Source organism: Jaculus jaculus, chromosome 18, assembly GCF_020740685.1.
Source record: "Jaculus jaculus isolate mJacJac1 chromosome 18, mJacJac1.mat.Y.cur, whole genome shotgun sequence".
In the NCBI taxonomy this organism is placed as follows: Eukaryota; Metazoa; Chordata; class Mammalia; order Rodentia; family Dipodidae; genus Jaculus; species Jaculus jaculus.
In genome coordinates this window covers 41,576,505-41,597,621 of record NC_059119.1, presented here as the reverse complement: position 1 = coordinate 41,597,621, position 21,117 = coordinate 41,576,505, and the positions used below count along the sequence as shown (strand labels likewise).

Here is a 21,117-nt window from a genome sequence, read left to right as displayed (position 1 = left end):
ATGGGAGGGGGTAGATCATAGATGAACCAACACAATGGTACCAAACTGCCTGTATGTGCTGAAAAGAAAACTAATAAATTAAAAAAAAAAAAAAAAAGGAAATTGAAAAAAAAAAGGCTTCTGCTTTGGGACCAATAAGACTCCTGTAACTACAAATTACTTACTAATAGTATTAGAGCTGAATTCTACATCTTTCCCCATACTTTATCCTCCCACACAAGATTCCCCTCCCTTTTTTGTCCTGTTCTGAATCTAGAACAGAACCCTCTTAAGAACTCTCCTAATTGTTCTTGGGAAGGGGGTGGACTGTTGCTGTTGGGATAGCAGTATTGTTATAATGGTACTAATGTGGTTAACAACAAGCTCAAATCACCAATGTTCTTTACTTCTAAGTTCGTTATTTCTAATTAAGTTGAATGGCATTTAGTTTTGAAACTGCCTTGCTTAAAAATTATTGACAGGTTTACAGTATTAGCAGATAGTAGTAACCAATGAGGGAGGTCGCTTGCTTTCTGGCATTCAGGCTTGTGTGGCAAGTTCTTTATTCATGAGCTATTTCCCCAGCCCTTATCCATCCATCCTTCCTTCTTCCCTCCTTCCCTCACTCCCTCCCTCCCTTCCTTCCTTCTTTTCTTCCTCTCTCCCTCCCTCTCTTCCTCTCTCTCTTCCTTGTTTCTTTCTTTTTCAGGACGAAGGGCAGTGCTTATTATTCGTATGTACAGAGGGCTCAGCAATATACACTCAGCCCAGTTTCTGTGGCAAGTTCTTTGGCCTTTTGCCTTTTTCAGCTCAGCAATGTGAGCCACAGATTTTTGGAGCCAGGATGTCGCCTCCTCCCCGACGACCAATCTCATCATATCTGTCGTTGTTGTAACTGGTCCTGATAGCTTCTACCAGTTCAGCCAGGGCTCCTTTGCCTTCCGAGTTGACCTGTGTGAAGGCAAGGGTGGTACAAGTCTTCCTGTGGGCAGTGTGGGACTCTCCACCTTGCCATATAGGGCAGGCGGGAACGCTCCTAGCTCCGTGGGAGCCACGGCACGTGCAATCGCCCCCAGCTGAGCCTTCGGTTCTCCGCCGAAGTCGTGATAGTGTTGACCACCTCTTCGAAGGGCAGGTGAACACTTAGTAGAGACATCCCCCTTTGCCAGCAGATTTTTCCTCAGCGCGGTCGACAGACAGCTTCTGCTGCTTCTCCTGCTTCGTCTCCAGCCTGCACTAGGGCACCAGCCTGAGCATCTGGGGTGGTCTTGGTGGTCCAGAGCAGGGCGCTTGTACAGAAGAACTCTTTGCCGCTGCAGCCATAGGTAAAGGGCCATTTTACAAAGCCAGTGACATCCCTTTTAGGCGGCATGTGCTGTGCCAAAATTCTTGGGCTTTTTCTCAAACAGTCCATTCAACATCTTTTTGGTTTCACTGCAATCGAACTCCAGACGCTTGTAGCCTTTTGTGTAGCTGGCTAATGTGGATCCTGGGGAATCGAACCTGGGTCTTTTGGCTTTGCAGGCGAAGCCTTAACCGCTAAGCCATCCCTCCATCCTGGCTTCCTGATTCTTTATGACAGCAAGGGCCACCTTCTTCCCCTTGGGCTTCTTTTCTTTCCATACCTTGCTTGGCTGGAGAAAATGTGGAAAATATTAGCGTTTGAAAAATATCAAGTTGCATTGAGGCTAAACATCTACACACCATTTCAAGAGGCAGAAATCCTGACCTTCAATCTTAACACTTGTTTAGAATAAAGATTTTTAGTTATTAGTAAATCAGATTAAGAAATGTGATGTATCTACCAGTGAAAATAGAAATCTAGAAGAATCTTTAGTGTGGTGGTTTGATTCAGATGTCCCCCATAAACTTAGGTGTTGTGAATGGTAGCTCCCCAGCTGATGGATATTTGGGAATTAACACCTCCTGGAGGGAGTGTATTGTTGGGGGCAGGCTTGTGGGCTTTATAACCTGTTTCCCCATGCCAATGTTTGGCACACCCTCCTGTTGCTGTGGTCCACCTTACGTTGGCCAGGGGGTGATGTCCACCCTCTGCTCATGCAATCGTTTTCCCCTGCCATTGTGGAGCTTCCCCTCGAGCCTGTAAGCCAAAATAAACCTCTTTTTCCCAGAAGCTGCTCTTGGTTGGGTGATTTCTACCAGCAATACAAACTGGACTGCAACACTTTGTATCTTGACAAAAAGGAGAACTTAGGAGATAGTTTGTGATGTCTCAAATACATACTGGACCTCTGTCTGCAGTGACTTCCAAAACGAGCTACAAGGTCGAATTTCACAGGTTAAGGATATAGTCTTCTACATGCCTTTCCTTAGTTCAGAAATCAGCCACATATTCGTTGAAAACGTGGAAGTTCTTTCTATGCCTTCAGATTTGATGATTTGTTGGAATCACACAAATATAAGAAAACATAACTAGTTGTGCTAGAGTGAAGCATATAAATCAATGCCAGTCAAAGGAAGAGGCACAGAAGGCCAGGTCTGGGGAGGGCCACAGCATGAGTGGTTCATGATTCCCAGACATGCTCTCCCTTCTGGACCCACAGATCTATGATGATGTGGAGATTATTGCCAACCAATGAAGCATATACACACTTCTTCTGAGGACTCCACTGAGACTTCAATGTCTGAGTATGACTGAATAAGTCATCAACTGCATAATTCAGCTCAATCCTCAGCCATTGTCCTTTGCGGTAAGGCCAGTGTGATGGATCTTAAAGCACCTACCTTCAAGTCACATAAGTGATTTTTTTTTTTCCAGTTGATCAGTTCCCCCCTAAGGTCAGGTCACTCCCACAGTCATGAGATGAGCAGATCATGTTATGATGTCCAGGAAAAAGAGAGGCAGAGAAAGACAGAGAAGGAGACAGAGAAATAGGGAGAGAAGAAGGCAGGGAGAAAGACAGACGGGGTGGGGAGAGAAAGAAAGGGAGAGACTGACTGACTTCTTAGTTAATCCCTGCTGCCATGCCCAGAGTGCTTTATTCATTTCCTAAGTGGCTCAATCCAGTCAAATCATTTGAAATTAAACATTACATATACTTTTCACTGTCCCCTAGATGTTAGGTTTGCCTGCTATGAGAGTATCCAAGTAGGCTGAGTGGAACAAAATACAGGAAGATTCTAAAATTTAACCAAACAATATACACATTCAATGACAAACAACCCAGAGTATTTATGGAAGAGTAGGGATTATGACAACCAGATCCTCTAACAAGGTCTCTGTCCCTTAGGGTGTATGTTGCTCCACACCCTTAATTAATTAGTTAAGATTTCTGGTCTGTTGAGGGTCCCAAGTCAGCTTGTGACCAAGTGAACAACAGAAGAGGAAACAAAAGCCATTATAAATCAAGAAACAACAAATAACAAGCCCAAAATATAGCTTATTTAAGAATTGCAAATCAGACTATCTATCAGATTTAACATATAATTTATCCTGATATGGAAGGTGCAATTAGCACTTCAGGTTTAGGCCTATATATCAGGCTTATTTGGCAGGTACTGATCTGGTGTAATCCCAGTTACATTTTGGGATGATTTGGGGCTCAGTTGTGCTGCTTTCCTGCTTGGGTCCCTCTTTGATGTACTGTATGTTCAGGTAGGCTGGCTGGGTCACTGGATTACTGCTCTGGTCACCTGGCGCTGGGTGCTGTGAGCTCCCTTCCCCTGGTCTCTGGTACTTGCTGGGTGCTTGTGCTGGAGGTGGGGGAGGGGAGGCTGTGGATGATGGCTCTACTTCTTCTGCTGGTCCACATGATCCTCTACCTTGTGATCTGCTCCTCCATTGTTCACTGTGGTCCTACCTTCACATTTCTTGATTTTTCGAGGAGCTCAGGTGTGAGTGTAAAATCCCCTCACCTAGCCTTTCCTTCAGCTCAAGCCAAGTCTTGCAGCTGTGGCCCCACAGACCTGCTGCAACTGCTGCTGGAACCGCTTCTGCCTGCCTCTGTGGGCTCGGGATCTCTCCTAGTTCTCAGCTGACATTGGTAATTCTTATACATACACCTCACTACTTAGTAGAAGAGTGTGTTTTGCTGTTTTTAGTTTTTTGTTTTTATTTCTTGTCTTTTTCTCCTCTAGGCTGCTTTGGCATGGTTCCTACACCGCCAACTTAACCGGAAGCCCTGAAGATAATTTATGATGTGAGATGGCTAAGAATCTTTTGGGGTCCGGGGATGGAATGTGATGGTTGGAACTGATGTTCCCCAATAGATTCGGGAGTTTTATTAAAGTTTGTAATTTAGACCTCCAGCCACCTGGCTGGTGGAAGTACCTCTGTGGGTAGATCCTAGTGTTTTTAACCCTAAAGTGTATTCTGGGGTGGATTTGAATTCCGGCCAAAGATTTGCAGTGTGCCAGCGTTCTGCTGGTTTGGATTTCCTGGGGTGTGCTGCTGATGGTGCTGTTGGAGATGGCTTTTCTCTCTGCTTGGATCTGTGGAAGGGGAGCAACTTCTTCTTCCCTTGATACGCAAGCTTTGATAAATCCCTTCCTCCCATAATTGTGCCTGGATTGGAAGTCCATCCCAGGAACATGAGGCTAACTGCTACAATGGATGAGGTCCCATAACAAAATATAAATTAACATAGAAATCACAGGTGCTGGTAAATCTCTGGTTGTCAACTTGACATGGTGGACATTGCCATCCCACATGCTGGATTCCTGGACTGTATAAAAAGGAGAAAGCTAGGTGAGCATGCAGCAACCATCACTCAGCTCTGCTTCCTCACTCTTGAGCTGAATGTTACCAGTAACTCCCTCCATGATGCCTTTCTTCCCACGATGCCCTATAACCTTGAAGTAAAAGATGAACCCTTCTTCAATTAAACAATTTTTATCTGAAGATTTCTTGTGTGTTTCTTTAACGTTCTGAGATACTTGGCAAAAACTAGAGGTCTTCTAAGTCTAATCATACATTCAAAGATGCTTCATATAGTTACAAAGGTGTGTTGTCAGGCAAAGATGTTGGCAGTAAACAACTCTTCAAGGAGGCCAATAATTTTCCAACATAATTTTGTCCAGTGCTCTGTCACTCCACAATCATGCAGTTTCAGTCAATCTGCCCCATCTTCAGTAGAGGCACTTCTTTACAGAATTTCACTTCCTGTGATGTTCCAGAGAAAACAGCACAGGAATCGCGCTGTCATCACCTGGATGATGGAATCCTCTTAGCATATAACCTTTCCTTCCTGCTTCTCCTTCACTTCCCCTCAAAGTTTCTGTCACGCAACACCCCCGCGGGCCCAGCTTTGAGGAGACAGCCTGTCCTTCTCCTTCGAGGACAAGCCCTGATTCCTTCCCACAAATTCATGTCTATTCTACAAACCTTTAGATAGTGGGAAAACTTGACTTTAATTCTGGTTGTATGTGATCCTGTGTCTTCAAACATTCCTAAGGATTTTATGTACACTGGAAGACAGAGTCCTCTCCTAGCACATGACCTTTCTGTCTAACATCTCCTTTCCTTCCCTACAAAGTTCCTGCCATGATGCCCACCCGCAGACCCAGCTTTGAGGAGAAAGCCCATCCTTCTTCAAGCACAGCCCCTGATTTGGGCATTCCTTTTTGGTAAGGTTTTGGCCAGTTAGAGAAGAAAAAGGCAGGGAAAAGTCTGAAGGATTTTCATGCTTCCTTGTATTTCTCAAGATTCAGCAAATCATGTTATATTTGGGGTTGTATATGTGAAGCCTATCAAATGTATGTAACACTAACTCTGTTAAATATTGATAGCTTCCTTCCTTTTTTGTCCTAAGTAATATTCATGGGTTGGCACATGGATAGTTACTCTCAGTTAACTAATGGATATAACAGCATACATATGCATAGACACTAAAGGATATGTGTTTTAGGAAGAGTGAGAATATGCCTCTTAGAGTCTGTCATTTTGGCATATCAACTATTTATTGCAAAAGGCCATTAAAAAATAAGTTACATGGGTAGAACCTTAAAAACAGGATGCATGGACAGGGGAAATGGCTCATTGGTTAAAGTGCTAACCTTGAAAGCATAGGATCTGAGTTCAGATCCAAGCACCAATGTTAACCTGAGTGGTTCATGCCCTAAGCCAAGTGCCGAGGGACTAGAAATAGAACAATGAGAGACCTTGCCTGTAAAAACCAAGATAGACAGGTAGAAAGATGACTCAGTGGTTAAAGATGATTGCTTGCAAAACCTGACAGCCTGGACTAGATTCTTCATAAACACATAAATCTAGTTGCACAAAGTGGTACATACTACACAATCTACACTCCCCAATAGCAAAAATATGCCCTGAGATACAAGCTTTCCTTTTGTATAGCAAATTTATATCTTCCAGAGGAAATTTATATTTGCAGAGAACCGCCCCCCTTCTGTGTAACAAGAATTTGAGGGTACTTAGCAACTCTTAACATATTACTTGCTTACAGAAGGCATTGACATAAATCTGCCCAAAACAGCTTAACATTATGCAACAATTCCCAACCTGCTGTTTACTATCCTGAATCTTGCCTTATTAGCCTCAAATTCTAAAATTGTTTTTCTTTTAACCCTCAATATTATATAAGAATAAATTTTACACTCCATATGAGTAGTTCATCTTTGAATATTCTTGTCTGTTATCTGTGCAAGGTACAAATTAATAATCTTCTATTTTTCTGTTCTTGATTTATCTTTGTCTAATCCCATTTGCATACTATCTCAGGGAGAATTTATAATAGGTAAAGGGAAAGATTTTTTTTTTCTTTCCTAGGGTGTATATTCATGTATATTATTTTTGCAAAATTAGGGTTTGTCTTTTTCAAAATGTGAAGACTAATTTTATTTTTTGAAGTTCAAGCTTGAATTATGATAGAACTGGATAATGCCAGCAAGTAATAAAGTCGTAGATATTTTTGTTTTCATCCTTGCAATGTGCAATGCTTTGGGGAATTTATTGCATAAACTCTGAGGGTAGTCTGGTAATATATCCCCAGTGGAAAACTTTCTTTGGGTACCACATAGACCACACATATTCTGTGACAACCAATAAACATTTCATTCTCAAATAAGTTATACTTTTATTCACAAATTGAGAATGCAGCTTAACTCACATCTATTAAAAAGTGAAGGGTGTCTTTCTAATTAAATCATGGTCATGCTAAATTGAAAGTCTAGCAAATATCTCTTTATTTGTACACTTACAAGTGGCAATAGCCCTCCAGGATAGGTAGAGAAGATACTTTCAGTCTCAATTTTTAAAGGTTTATTTGGGATATTAACTGGAAAATAAATGACTCAATATTAAATGTCATCTCCTGAATAAGTGAGCTTGTATTATCTATAAATATCTACATATTCCTCCCTGAATTGCATTAAATGGTAGATAATTAGTAGGAGATATATAGATTAACAAAGATTTTAATATCAATAATTTTGGGCTTTAAATTAAAAACATTATTTATTAAAGAGAGAGAGAGAAAATAGACACACCAGGGCTTCCAGCCATGGCAAATGAGCTCCACATACATGTACAACATTGTTCATCTGACTTATGTAGGGCCTGGAGAATTGAACCTGGATCCTTAGGCTTCACAGGCAAGCACCTTAACCACTAAGCAATCTCTCCAGCCTGATATCAATAATTTAAACAGAAAAAAAAAATCTTAGCAAAAATGAAAGGAAAATGGAGGAAGAAGGATCAGTGATTTATTTTAAAAAGCAGTCAATTCCAAATAGAAGTTCTTTGCTATTGAGACAGCTATAAGAAACAAGTGAGTTTATTTTTTGTGTCCTCATAACAAAAGTGAACATTGAACTGTCTAAAGTGATGACTGGCCAAAGTCTACGTATGATGACTTATGCCAGACAAACCCCTCCCAACTTTCTCTGAGAATTCTTATGTCCAGGAAACATGCTGTCAGGTATGATTTTGGATAATAATTTTTTAGAAAAATTGAGTAAACCGAATCAGAGAAATTATTCTAAGTAGAGATGTAGACCCTTAAAAAAGAAGTGTTTATTTCATACATTTTCTTTTTTCTTTTTTTTCTTCATTTCATACACTTATAATGAGGCCAGTGACTCATCAAAAATTCTATGAACAAGGAAATTAAATCATATTTGAGTCTACAATTCTAAAGAATGATGACAGATCTGGGAATAAACATAATTTTAAGGAAAAGATTCAGTTTGAATAAGAAAAAAAAATTAAATAAAATAGTGAAGCCATGAGTAACCAAGAGTCCCAGAAGAAATGCAGAATGAAGTGTGCAGAAGGAAAGTTCACAGATAACCTCATTGAATTTTCTCAGAAGGATAAGAAAATAGTGGATCCTGACTTAAATGCATGATAGAATAGTACAGACGGAACAAAATATCATAAGAAGCTCTTAGAAACTAGTGAGCTAGCCGAAGTGACAACAAAATGATAGACTTTCAAGACAAACTAAAAATATCCTCAAAGCAAAATCATGATAGTGTTTATAAAATATGTCAGGTAATAACTGGTAATGACTACATTTAAAGAGAAAAAATTGCTCTTTAAACATTGTCTATTTTTTTTTCAAATTTTTATTTACGGTTTTCATACATGAACATAAGTCAACTAGATCATCATCCCTTCCTAATATGTCGTTTTGTCCTCACTCGCTCTCCTTCACTGAGCTTTTTTCCAACTAGACCTTGCTGTTTTGATAACTTCTTTTCCCCCCTTTGGCCTCCACCAACCATGTCAAGAGGTTGATGAGGTCAATTTTGTGGAGGACTTGTGGAGTCAGCAATAGCTGGTATGAGCTCATAATGTCACAATCTCTGTGTCCAGCAGATAGTGTCCCAGGTCCTCCACCCCATCCTTAAGCTTGATATTAGTTATTTCTGGTTTTTATCATCTGCCTATTTTCTAAGCTCATAATTCTAGGTTTAATTAGAAACCACATGTTTTAGTACTAATTAATAGATTGTTCTTTAGATATCATTCCTCTTCATGTGCACTGTGATTCTTTTTTTTTTTTCAAGGTAGGGTCTCACTTCAGCTCAGGCTGACCTGGAATCCTCTGTGTAGTCTCAGAGTGGCCTCGAACTCACGGTGATCCTCCTATCTCTGCCTCCTGAGTGCCGGAATTAAAGACGTGCACCACCATGCCTAGCAACACTGTGAATCTTCTGTTGTTGTTGTTCATTTTTTAATTTATTTATTTGGGAGCAACAGAGAGAGAGAATGGGTACGCCAGGGCCTCCAGTCACTGCAAACAAACTCCAGATGCGTGCACCCCCTTGTGCATCTGGCTACCATGGGTCTTGGGGAATCGAGCCTTGAGCAAGGGTCCTTAGGCTTCACAGGCAAACGCTTAACCACTAAGCCATCTCTCCAGCCCAACACTATGGATTCTTTATGGATGCTTCTATCTGATCTCTCCTGAACTGCTGAATCAGCCCTCCACTCTGCATCTGCCTCTGAGTGCCTGTGTATATGTTATTTCTAATGTTTCTTTTCTAGACAATTATATTGTGACTATTCAGACTATTTTCTTGTTCCTATTTACTGATTTAAAGAGAGGCAAACTGTTATGGAAATTTTCAATAAAAACATTTAGAATAATACAACTAAAAAGGAGAGTCAAATTGGGTTTGGGGAGGTAGATCAGTCAGGAAAGTGCTTTCTACACATGCCTGGTGGCCTGGGTTCAGATTCCTAAACTCATATAAAAAACTGGCTGTGTTGACTCATACGTGTAATCCCAGCCAGCTACTCTGGCCAAATCAGTGAATGTTAGGTTCAGTGAGAGACTGCGACTGAAAGAATCACAGCAATAGAGGAAGACACGTGAAAGTCAACCTCCGGCCTCCACATGCAATTGCACCACATGCTCGCCCAAACACACATGCATGCACACATATTGACATACATGTACACCATACACAAAAAAATACAGGGAGATACGTTATTTAGCTTAGGTTACATGGTTCCTGTCTCCCCAGCTTGACTCATGTTTTCACCTTCATGCTCTGCTCCACACAAGTTCTTAAGCTAAGTTGTATTAAAAGTTTCAATGTTTCATCCATAATTAGGATTTCCATTTTATTCCTCCTTGGAATTATTTTTCATCCTTGTTTGGTTTTCTCTCTTGCTTGTCTACTTTGAGAGCTCAATTTATATCTAAGACTCAGCTACGAAACATCAAACACTTAGAAATGAAATATACTAAGGTTTAAGAATTTTTAAAGCATGTGTATTTACTTCTACAGAGATGAAAAGTTTTGGGGTAATACTTTTCAATGGGCATTGAAATAGAAATTGTTTTTGTTTGTGGCCAGTAATGCTTTTGAAATTATTATTTTATTAAAATATCTAAACATTATTTTAAATAGTTTGGTAAGTGAATAGAATGAGCCATTAACATAGGCACAGAATGAAATTGGCTGTTGATTGTGGAAGGAGAATAAGATGGCAAAGTAGGAAAAGGAAATCCATTTAACTTTTACTCATTTGTAGTGTTCAGAAAGTAGATACTCTAATTTTTGTTGTTGTTGTTGTTGTTTTGTTTTGTTTTTCAAGGTAGGGTCTTACTCAGCCCAGGCTGACCTGGAATTCACTATGTAGTCTTAGGGTGGCCTCAAACTCACAGCAATCCTCCTACCTCTGCCTCCTGTGTGCAGGGATTAAAGGTGTGCACCACCACGCCTGGCCTGATTTTGTTTTTATACTGCAGCATAAACTTTTTTTTTTTCTTTAAGGTTCACGAACATGAAAACTTTGACATTCCTACCTGTAGATGTATAAGAATGTGTAAAGAATTCTAAAGTGACTGAGATTTTACAGGCAGCACATGAGTAAGTAAAACAAAGCTTTGTCATTAAAAGCAGCAAGCAATCTTCTCTGGAGCAATAGAACTCACAGGGCTCCTGTCCAGTCACTCATGGAGGGATGTGTTATGAGGATTGGCTCACTTTTTCTTTAACTATTTTTATTTATTTATTTGAGAGCAACAGACAGAGAGAGAAAGAGGCAGATGGAGATAGAAAGAGAGAGAGAGAGAGAATGGGCACGCCAGGGCTTCCAGCTACTGCAAACTCCAGGCGCGTGTGTCCCCTTGTGCATCTGGTTAACGTGGCTCCTGGGGAATCGAGCCTCGAACTGGGGTCCTTAGGCTTCATAAGCACTTAACTGCTAAGCCATCTCTCCAGCCCTGGCTCACATTTTTACAGAGGGCAAGAAGACCCGTGACAGACCATCTGCTGGCAAGAGCACCATGGAAGCTTGACCAAAGACCTGAAGGTGAGAATGATGGAAGATGCTCCTTTATGTCTGAGGGTCAACTCTGAGAATGCAGAGGTGAGAGTCAAATTATGCCTGGGACAGAGCCAAGATTTCTGTTGTCCCAGGGCAAAGATGCACACTCCAGTTCCAGACGAAAGAGGAGTCATCCTTCTCTGTAACCCCAGCGCTCAGAGGACTGAGGGAGTGATTCTTTTCCCTTTGGTGAGGGAGAGTCACCCTCACTCTAGTGGTTCTGCATGCACAGATGTATTCATAAATAATGCATTGTACCTTAACTCTTCTTGGTACCTTACATCAGTAAAGCTGACACCTAAAGTTAACTGTTCACAGACTAGACAGAAGCTAAGTAGGGAAAGGATGAAAAGATAATTTGCTTTGTATACTAATTTTTACAGAGTTTTGCAAGTGACAACAAAGCTGGCTCAGACATGAAGCAAAAGATGAACACAATATAAAACAAATTGTAAACATTTGCAAATGTGTTACTTAACCTTTCTTTCTTCCTCTCCCTTCCTCCCTTCCTTTGTTCTTCTCTCCCTCCCTCTCTCCCTCTCTCTTTCTCGTTTTCTCTCTCTTTCTGAGAGAGAGAGTCCCAGGGCCTCCAGCCACTGGGAAAAAAAAAAAAAATACTGCAGATTCATGCTCCATCCTGTATATCTGGCTTACCTGGGTACTGAGGAATTGAACCTGGGTCCTTAGACTTTGCAGGCAAGTGCCTTGACCGCTAAGACATCTGTGCAGCCTAAATGTGATAACTTTCTTAAACCTAATAAAGTGCCGCGATTACATAGATTAAGTAAGAGTGTGTGGAAAGGCGGGGAAAGGGGACACATTCATAGGGAGCAAAGCAGCATGGTAAACATGCTAATTATGCCCAAACCCACCTGCACTTTCAATGTCATGCACATCTCTGGCTGAACAGCCTCTATTTATGTAATTTAGAAAAGATTCTCATAGGAAGAAAAGGGAAGGAAGCAAGAGAACAGTTTAAGAAGCTGAAGGGAAGCTGTAGGGTTCACAGATGCAATGTTAAGATCATAAGTGTATATGAGCGAATACATTATTATGCTTTGCAAGGAAGGACAGGTACACGAATGGAGCAAAAATGAGGCTCAATCAGACCAACACAGATAGCCCACATGACTCGTGACAAGGTGACATTAGTCAAGGAAACAATATATAAATGCTGAGTTTGTCAATATACAGTACTGAGGAGGATGAGATAGCCATATGAAAGTTTTAATGGTCATGATTATTAGAAATCAATCATAGATTTAAATAGATAAATAGCCTATAAGGAAAAATATCAGGAAATGTATACAATTTTGACTGGAAAATATTATTTATGTGGTACATTTAAAGCACCAACAATAAGATTCAAGTTAGCACATATTAAAATTAAAAGTCACAAATTTCAACATATATATATATAAAATCTATGCAATGGGAAAAGAGACTTGTGATATTTTCAATTGGCAAAGGACTTAACTGCAGGAAATGTGGAAAGTCCTAATTATAAGTAAAAATTAAGTCACCTTAAAGGAAACAGACCCAAAAGACTGACAATATTTAGAAATTTATATTGTAGTATTTCATGTCCCTGTAGTGTCTTTTTGGATTTTCCTGCAGCAGTGCTGGGGAGATGGCTGTAGAGAGAGCTCAGCTGTTCAGAGCATTTCCCTGAATTTCACTGTAAGCCCAGACACGTAGACACAAACATGCATGGCGCTGGAAAAGTGGCTCTGTGGTTCAGGAGCTTTCTGGCAAAGCATAAGGACCCAGGTTTGACTCCCCAGTACCTACGTAAGCCGGATGCACAAGGCGGAGCATGCATCTGGAGTTTATTTGCAGTGGCTGGAGGCCGTGCAGCATCCGTTATCTTTCTATCTACCTCTTTCTCTACTCACAAATAAAAAGATGAAACAGTTTGTTAAAATGTGTGAAAGAACTGGTCCTAATGCTGTGAAGTGCCCTGAAGCATGCTGTATGGTTTAATATATGATCAATTTTAAATGTTCTATCTATGTATGAGTATGAAATCCTTGCTATAATTTTTTTATAATTTTTTAAATTTTTATTTATTTATTTATTTGAGAGAGACAGACACAGAGAGAAAGACAGATAGAGGGAGAGAGAGAGAATGGGCCCGCCAGGGCTTCCAGCCTCTGCAAACGAACTCCAGACGCGTGCGCCCCCTTGTGCATCTGGCTAACGTGGGACCTGGGGAGGCGAGCCTCGAACCGGGGTCCTTAGGCTTCACAGGCAAGCACTTAACCGCTAAGCAATCTCTCCAGCCCCCTTGCTATAATTTTATATCATTTGGGGCTGTTTGGAATTGAACATAAAGCCGTACATCTGTTAGGCAACTACTGTACCAATGAGGCATCCCCCTAGCCAGAATTACTTTTGATATTTAGTTCTGCTATCTCTACTAAATATTCCTAATTTAATTTATTGTTTAAAGCAGCTATACGTTTATAATTATGTTTGCTTAAATCATAAAAAAAATGTTTAAAAATTGTTCCATATAGATTTTATATTTACTGTTAAGTTTTCTAAGTTTCAATATTTATTGCATAAGCAATAACCATTATTGCATTGTTGAGTTATGTGTATTTCATAATCATCTGTCATTTCTAATGTATATTTTATGAAGTTCACTTCCTAAAATTAATGTATCTATAGTAAATACTTATTAATATCACCTGCATTTTTACTGTCCCCTTCAATCAACATATTTACCCCTTATGTTTTATGTGAATATTTATATATATATATTTATTTATTTCATTTTATTATTTATTTGTTTTATTGTTTATTTATTTTGCTTTTTAAAATATTATCATTTTTATTTTTTATAATTTAATTAGACTTATTTGAATTCTTACCCTTTCTTTTTATGTTTATTACTATTTTTATTAACAAGATGTTTTGTATGGATACATCATCTATTGGTACCCTGCCCCCATTCTGTTGGGGATGCTCCTCAATGGGGTTGCAGGTATTCCCTATGGGGTTGTGGTTGATGCATTGTGGGAGCAGCAGACAGGTATTTTGGGGAAAGCAATGCCTCTGGGCATGATATCTCAACCAGTGGCTCTTATAATCTTTCCACCACCTCTTTGGCAAAATTGCCTGAGCCATGGTGGGTGAGTCTTAAAAATACTTCAGTAATGAGCTCTTAGGAGCCTCTGGATCTCTGCTTAGGTAGGTGTTAAGTATCCTCGGGGTCAGTCTCCTTCACCTGGTGTTGATTATCAGGTTCAGCATGGAAGCAGCTCTCTTGCTCATCTCCCCATTCCTTGTGGATTCAGCTGTAGCTTGGCTGAAGTGTGAGGCATAGTTTATTTATTTATTTATTTATTTTTTGAGGCAGGGTCTCATTCTAGCCCAGGCTGACCTGGTATTCACTATGTAGTCTGATGCTGGCCTCAAAACTCAGTGATTCTCCTACCTCTGCCTTAGGAGTGTTGGGATTAAAGCTGTGTGCCACCATGCCTGGATTATGTGAATCTTTTTAAAGCTCAGCGCAGTCATGTGCTGACTTTAAAAAATGAATCTATACTGTCAGATTCTTTAAACTATTTTATTTTTGCTCTTTTCATTGATTTTTATTCCTCTCCTCACATCACTCTTATAAGATTTCTCTCATTTATTACATTAAAGGAAGTTGTCTTCTTTTTATTGGTTAGTTGAATGACTGATTGATTGAAATGATGTCTCACTACATAATCCAGGCTGGCCTCAAACTCTCAGTTCTTCTTATGCCTCAGTGCTATAAGTGCCAGAATTACAGATGTGGTCCAGCACGGCCAGTAAAGATATTATATTACATGTTTGGAAGGAATATATTCTATTTCTGTGAGCAAATATGATACTTGAATTCTTATAATAGTTTCTCATCATGCCTACACTCATTCAAAATCTCCATTGACTCCAAAAATGTATATATACTTGTCTTCGGTTGTCTTCATGTCTTGCTATTTTGTCTAACATGTTGGAACCATCCTTTGGTAACCACATTTGTTGGCTGTTATGATTTTAATCATTTGAAAGGCAATTCCTTCATAAGCTCTTGGGTGAGATCTGTTGGCAGTAAGTAGTCCCATTATCTGAGCTCACTGTGTTTTGCCTTCCTTGGAAGTTTCACTGGACTTGGATTTTGAGTTGAGAGTTATTTCCATGCAACATGTGAGGATCTTGGAGCACTTTCCTGGCTTTCCTATGCTATCATTTTCTCCAATTCACTCTAAAACCTCTGTTTGGTTTTCATAATCTTAAATTTGACTACAGCATTCACTTTCCATATATCCCCTGACTTGCACACTTTAAAGAAATATGCTTTATTGACTCTGTTTCCTTCTTACTTTTTAAAGTATGCGTTGCCATTTTTTAAAACATTGATGCTTTTTATTGATTGATTGATTGATTATGGTTCTGGTATTCGAGTACGGGGAACCTTACATTCTCAGCAAAAGACCCATTATTGTGCTTTATCTATATACTTTCTCTTTTAAATTTTATTTAAATTTTGTGTCTTGCTCTGTTGTCCAGGTTTGCCACAAACTTGTAATCCTCCTGGTTCTGTCTAATAAATATCTTTGATGACATTCACGCATCAGCCATATGAAGCTTACTCCACAATTTTTCATTATTGAAGTTCTGTTTCATACATGTTTCAGTAGTTACTGCATAATGGTTAAGTGATTTATTGTTGAAGTGCTAGGGATTAAACCAGGGCTCCACCCATGCTAGGAGAGCACTTCCCCTCGGTGTTCCATCATCTGCCCTTATTTGCATTTTCTATAGTTTCCAAGGTTGTTTTCTTAGACCAAGTCTTGGCTATTTAACTATTTGATATAATTTAATTATACTATTTACGTCTTATTATATACTATAACAATAACCGTAAAATACATTTATTTTGTTTGTTCATTTCTGCCATAACCTTTGTCTTGGTAGCTTGCTTGAGTCATGATTTTAAATTTATATTTGGTTGTTTTTAGGATTAAGCATCTTGAATGCATGAATCCAGGTAATTCCCCTAATTTAGGAAAGCCTTCAATTTAAAGTTTCTCAGATAAAAGTGATGGTATTCATTGAGGTACATTTAGCCTCTTTGAAGATAGCAGAAAAAGTCCAGGTAAAATTAAACTGTCCAGCTTATGTGTCAAGGTGCAGAGTAAATTTACTGACATTGTAGTGTTCTCTAGCTGTCTCATTTTCTTCAGCCTTATTACTCATCAGTCATGGTCCCTTGGTCTTGTTTTCACTTAAAACTGATTTTTGTCTCTGTGTAGTGGTGGAGGAAGGCATAGGTAATTTTTCACAGATTCCCATTGTCTTTCAATGTATGCACCTTGTCCAATCCATGATTCAACTTGAAGTAAAATCTTCTTGTTGTTTTGGGCAAATGTTTTGAATTACATCAGTAACACTTTCATAGGTGAAAACAACTTTATTAGTTGATTCTTATCAAGAAGGAAATTTTAACTCTGCCTCTTCCACCAATACCTACACTATTATTCCACTTGTAATCTTTGGTAGTTTTCAATTTAATTTTAATATAACCTTCAATTAGTTTTAGTGCATGTTGTTAGTTATGCAGAATAACAATATGTTGATTATTCCAATTACTTGAGATTTAAAAGTTGATAGGATATGTTGTAAGCACCAAATTGTGATAAGATGAAACAAGTAATTTAGGAATCTAATGACAAGCGGTTCTAACAAATTTTCCAATTAATGTTTGTGTTTTTCTGTTCAAGGAAAATGTCATTAAAATTAGTTAAAATAATAGCTTTTTAAAATAGTATGGAAAATGTATTTGATACTTTTAGATGTAATTCATCTGAGCAGCATACTTAATAAAGCATAAATCTCTATGTATTTAAATGCTCATATCTCTTATGCTTTTTATAAATTGATTTTAAGAATGAATTATTTTTATATATTGTACTTTATTTATTTATTTTTTTTTCTTGTTTGTTTTTATTTATTTGAGAACAACAGAGAGAGAAAGTGACAGAGAGAGAATGGGCACACCAGGACTTCCAGCCACTGCAAAAAAGATCCAGATGTGTGTGCCCCCTTGTGCATCTGGCTAATGTGGGTCCTGGGGAGTTGAGCCTTGAACTGGGGTCCTTAGGCTTCACAGGCAAGCGTTTATCCACTCAGCCATCTCCCCAGGCCACTTTATTTATTTTTGAGAAGAAAGAGAAAAAAAAGAGAAAGAGAATGAGAATGGGCTTGCCAGGGCTTCCAGGCACTGCAAACCAACTCTGGATGCATGTGCCCCATTGCGCATCTGGCTTATGTGGGTACTAGGGAATTGAACCTGAGTCCTTAGGCTTTGCAGGAAAACACTTAGCCATCTAAGCGATCTCTCCAGCCCAAGAAGGAATTATTTCTATATGGATAAATAAGTTGGTGTAGTTTATAGTTAAAGACTGAAAGGAGAGAACTAGACAAAGGGAGGGGCATTTCATCCTACAGGAGTTAAGAGGGAGGCTGATGTTGCTGTAGATGTGGTTGCTCCGCCTCTGAAGGAATGGGTGGGCCAGAGAAGAGGAAATGACTTAGCAAGGCCACAAAAGTCTGACAAGGCCGCTTGGTGTTAATCTTCAGGGAGATGGTTTGTAGTTTAAATACCAACTACATTTATTATAAAAACATCTCTGGTACATGCACAAAAATGTCTTGTATGCATTCTTCTTCTATTCTCTCTCTCTCTCTTTCTCCCTCTCTCTCACTGTGTACATGATTGATCACATGTGCAAATCAATGATTGGTCTCGACTTAGTATTTGGATGGGCCTAACTCAACTAGGAATATTGTCACAGAAAGCAGTTCCATAAATCAAATGTATTTGTTATATATGAAATCTGAATCCCTATCACTCTGAAGTCCTGAAGATATGAAAGACGTTAGTAAAAAGGTAAATGACAGCCTATTATGTGGGAAGATTGGTCAAATGATTTTTGTCTAAAATATTGTTGATGAGAACAAGGAGGAGGAGGAGAAGGATCTGTTGAGGATAGTATTGCATCAGAACAGTAGTGTCAGCAATATTCCGAGAGGAGGAGGTGGCCGTTGTCATACACAAATTGCAGTTGTTGAATTCAGAGGATCTGTTGGTGCAGAGTGATAACACAGCCAGGGAACAGGGAAAGTTGGGTTCTTTATAAATCAATGTTCAGATCAGTCAGTCCTACACAAAGAAGTTGCTAGGTATATAAATGGATACTACAAACATCCTAAATATGTGATAAAAAGAATTTGATATTTTTATTTTCCTAGAAAAACTAACAAATTCCTTCATGGTAATTTATATTTCTTTCTTATTTTATTTTATTTATTTATTTGCAAGGGGAGAGAGAGAGAGACAGAGAGAAAGAGAGAGGAGAGAGAGAAAGGGAGAGAGAGAGAGAGAGAGAGAGAGAGAATGGGCATGCCAGGGCCTTTAGCCACTACAAACAAACTCCAGATGCATGTGCCCTTCGTACATCTGGCTTAAGTGGGTCCTGGGAATCAAAACTCATCCTTAGTTTCACAGGCAAATGCCTTAACTGCTAGGCCATCTCTCCAGCCCAAAATATTATGTTTAAGATGAAAATTTATTTTCATGAATAGTGGAGAAAGGAAAGATGTAAGTGATTTGTATGGGCTTTATGAGACAGAATATCATCTTTCTCACTCTTTTCTCTCTATGCAAGTGTATCCATATTTGTAAAATTTTAGTATATATGTATAATTTCTGCATTGATATATTGACTATTGAATAAAATGAGAACATTTGGGTCCATACTGAGAAAATTTCAAGCAGAATACAAATTGAAAAGGACAGTTATCATTTCCAAGAGTCTTTTTTTCCCCCTTTAATTTAGGTATTCCTTTAATCATTGCTCCTCCAGTCTTCATCTCTACAACCCCAATTGCTTAAATGTAGATGGACAATACTAATTGCCAAATCAGAAATTATTAATTGTAATCCAAAAGTGCAAAGCCAAACTTTTGGAAAAGGGAATTTAACTTTTACAACAGAGAAAATAGTTTAAAAATTAATCATAGTATTTTAAACAAGAGTACTAAATATTAATCCATTGATGTTTGTCAGTGGCATAACTAATTTTAGAAAAATGAAATCAAAATCACCAGAAAAAGTAAATATCTACATTGAAAATAACTTTCTTGGTTTTACTTCCACACAAAACTGGAATTTTTAGTTTAGTCGGGAACTGGAAGTGTCACTATAATGTTTCAAATAAAGAAGTAGATGTAGTGATAATAAATAAAGGGAACCAGTGGCTTGTTCTGGACACGTAAGTAACTGAAGTCATCAGACAGTCAAGGTACCTGAAGTGAGCGGGCACACCAGCATGGAGAAGCTGTTCTCAGCTCTGGTTTACCAGAAGCAGGCATTTCCGAATGCTGCGTGAGTCTGTGGCGACATCCGCTAATATTTTTGGTGGTTGTTCTGAGATTGGGTCTCATGCATGTCCAGGAAGCCATTGGCTATGGAGTTGAGGACATCCCGACCCTCCTGCAGCCTCTGCCGGGACCGGCTGAGATCACAGCCACACTTCCCAATAAACCGTTGTTTGATGAAGTGGTAGAACGGGTTGTCCTGAGGGTATAGGTAGAACCAGGTTCATATTCTTCTGTGACATTTTTTCTTCAGAGTCCCTTGAAGCTACTCACAGGAGAGATGGGATGGAATCTCACCCAGACCCCCGCATCCTACCCCCTCCAAAAAAAAAGAAAAAAAATCTTCTTGTGCTGAGTGGGAGAGAAAAATAAAGACCAACTCTATGGCTCGGCTCAGCTCAATCCACATTCATCATCCTTCCTATGGAGAAAGAATCAGCAAAGAAAAGACATTTATGTATATATATAAAAAATAGACTACTGCTTTTATACTGTTGGAAATCTACTGCATTCAGATGGATCCTTCTTAAGATGAAGGCCTATGGCTTCTTCCCAGCAGTAGTCCCTTCTGGGTCAGAACCTTAACACTTAAACAGGAGCCACAGATAGTCCTCTCGTTCTCTCTAAACCACAGCTGGCAGTTAGAGACATTTGAAGCCTGTTGTGGCAAGCTGAAAGCAATCATGGCTATACAGGACAGGGAGGCCCTGATGCCATGCGTGACTCAACCAGGCTTCAAAGGATGCTTCTGTTGATGACAATGTCCGCAAAACCTTCCACGGAGACTTTTCCCACTGCCTCATTTTCCCAGAATGCCCGACTCTGACCACTGCACAGCCTTTCTGGGGAGGAGATAGAATACACCACATCATCTTTGCTGGGCGCCCAGCAAGATGCCCGTGTGCTCAGGGCACAGCTGGCGAATGCTCAGCTTGGCACCCAGAGCCGAGTACGAACAGAGCAGAACATCTGAACTTGCGCAACAATGCCAGGGATTCTTATCACACACGTCACTGACATCTCAGGAAGAAAACACAAAACACAATGTGGTGGGAGAAATGCTTAAAGAAGGGTCCTGAAGTGAATGACGATGCAAACCATGAAGGAAAGCAACTTACGGAAAGTCAAGCTGGGCACGTAACAAGATAAAGCAGCACATATAGACAATCTCTGGCTTTTAGGCTGGTGTGAAAATGTAATACACACTTGGGAAGATAGATAGAGTAGATACTGGTACTATCAGTGGTCAAGTCTTCCCATTACAATTGTACAAAGAGGCTTAGCTCGAATAGCCAAGAGCAGTGATGTCACCATGCCAAGCGCAATGAAGCACACAGCATCCTGAACATTTCCTTTCCCTATGAAATACTTCAGCAAGCTTGGGGCGAGGTATTATCTTCGGAGATTAAAAACAAGCTTAAAGTATGATCTGAGAACCATACTATTTAGTCATTATG

General features: G+C 39.4%; 1 pseudogene; it reads right to left on the bottom strand.

The window, feature by feature from the left end:
* Window positions 1–789: 789 nt before the first annotated feature.
* LOC123455763 lies at window positions 790–19,654 on the bottom strand (annotated as a pseudogene).
* Window positions 19,655–21,117: the final 1,463 nt, after the last annotated feature.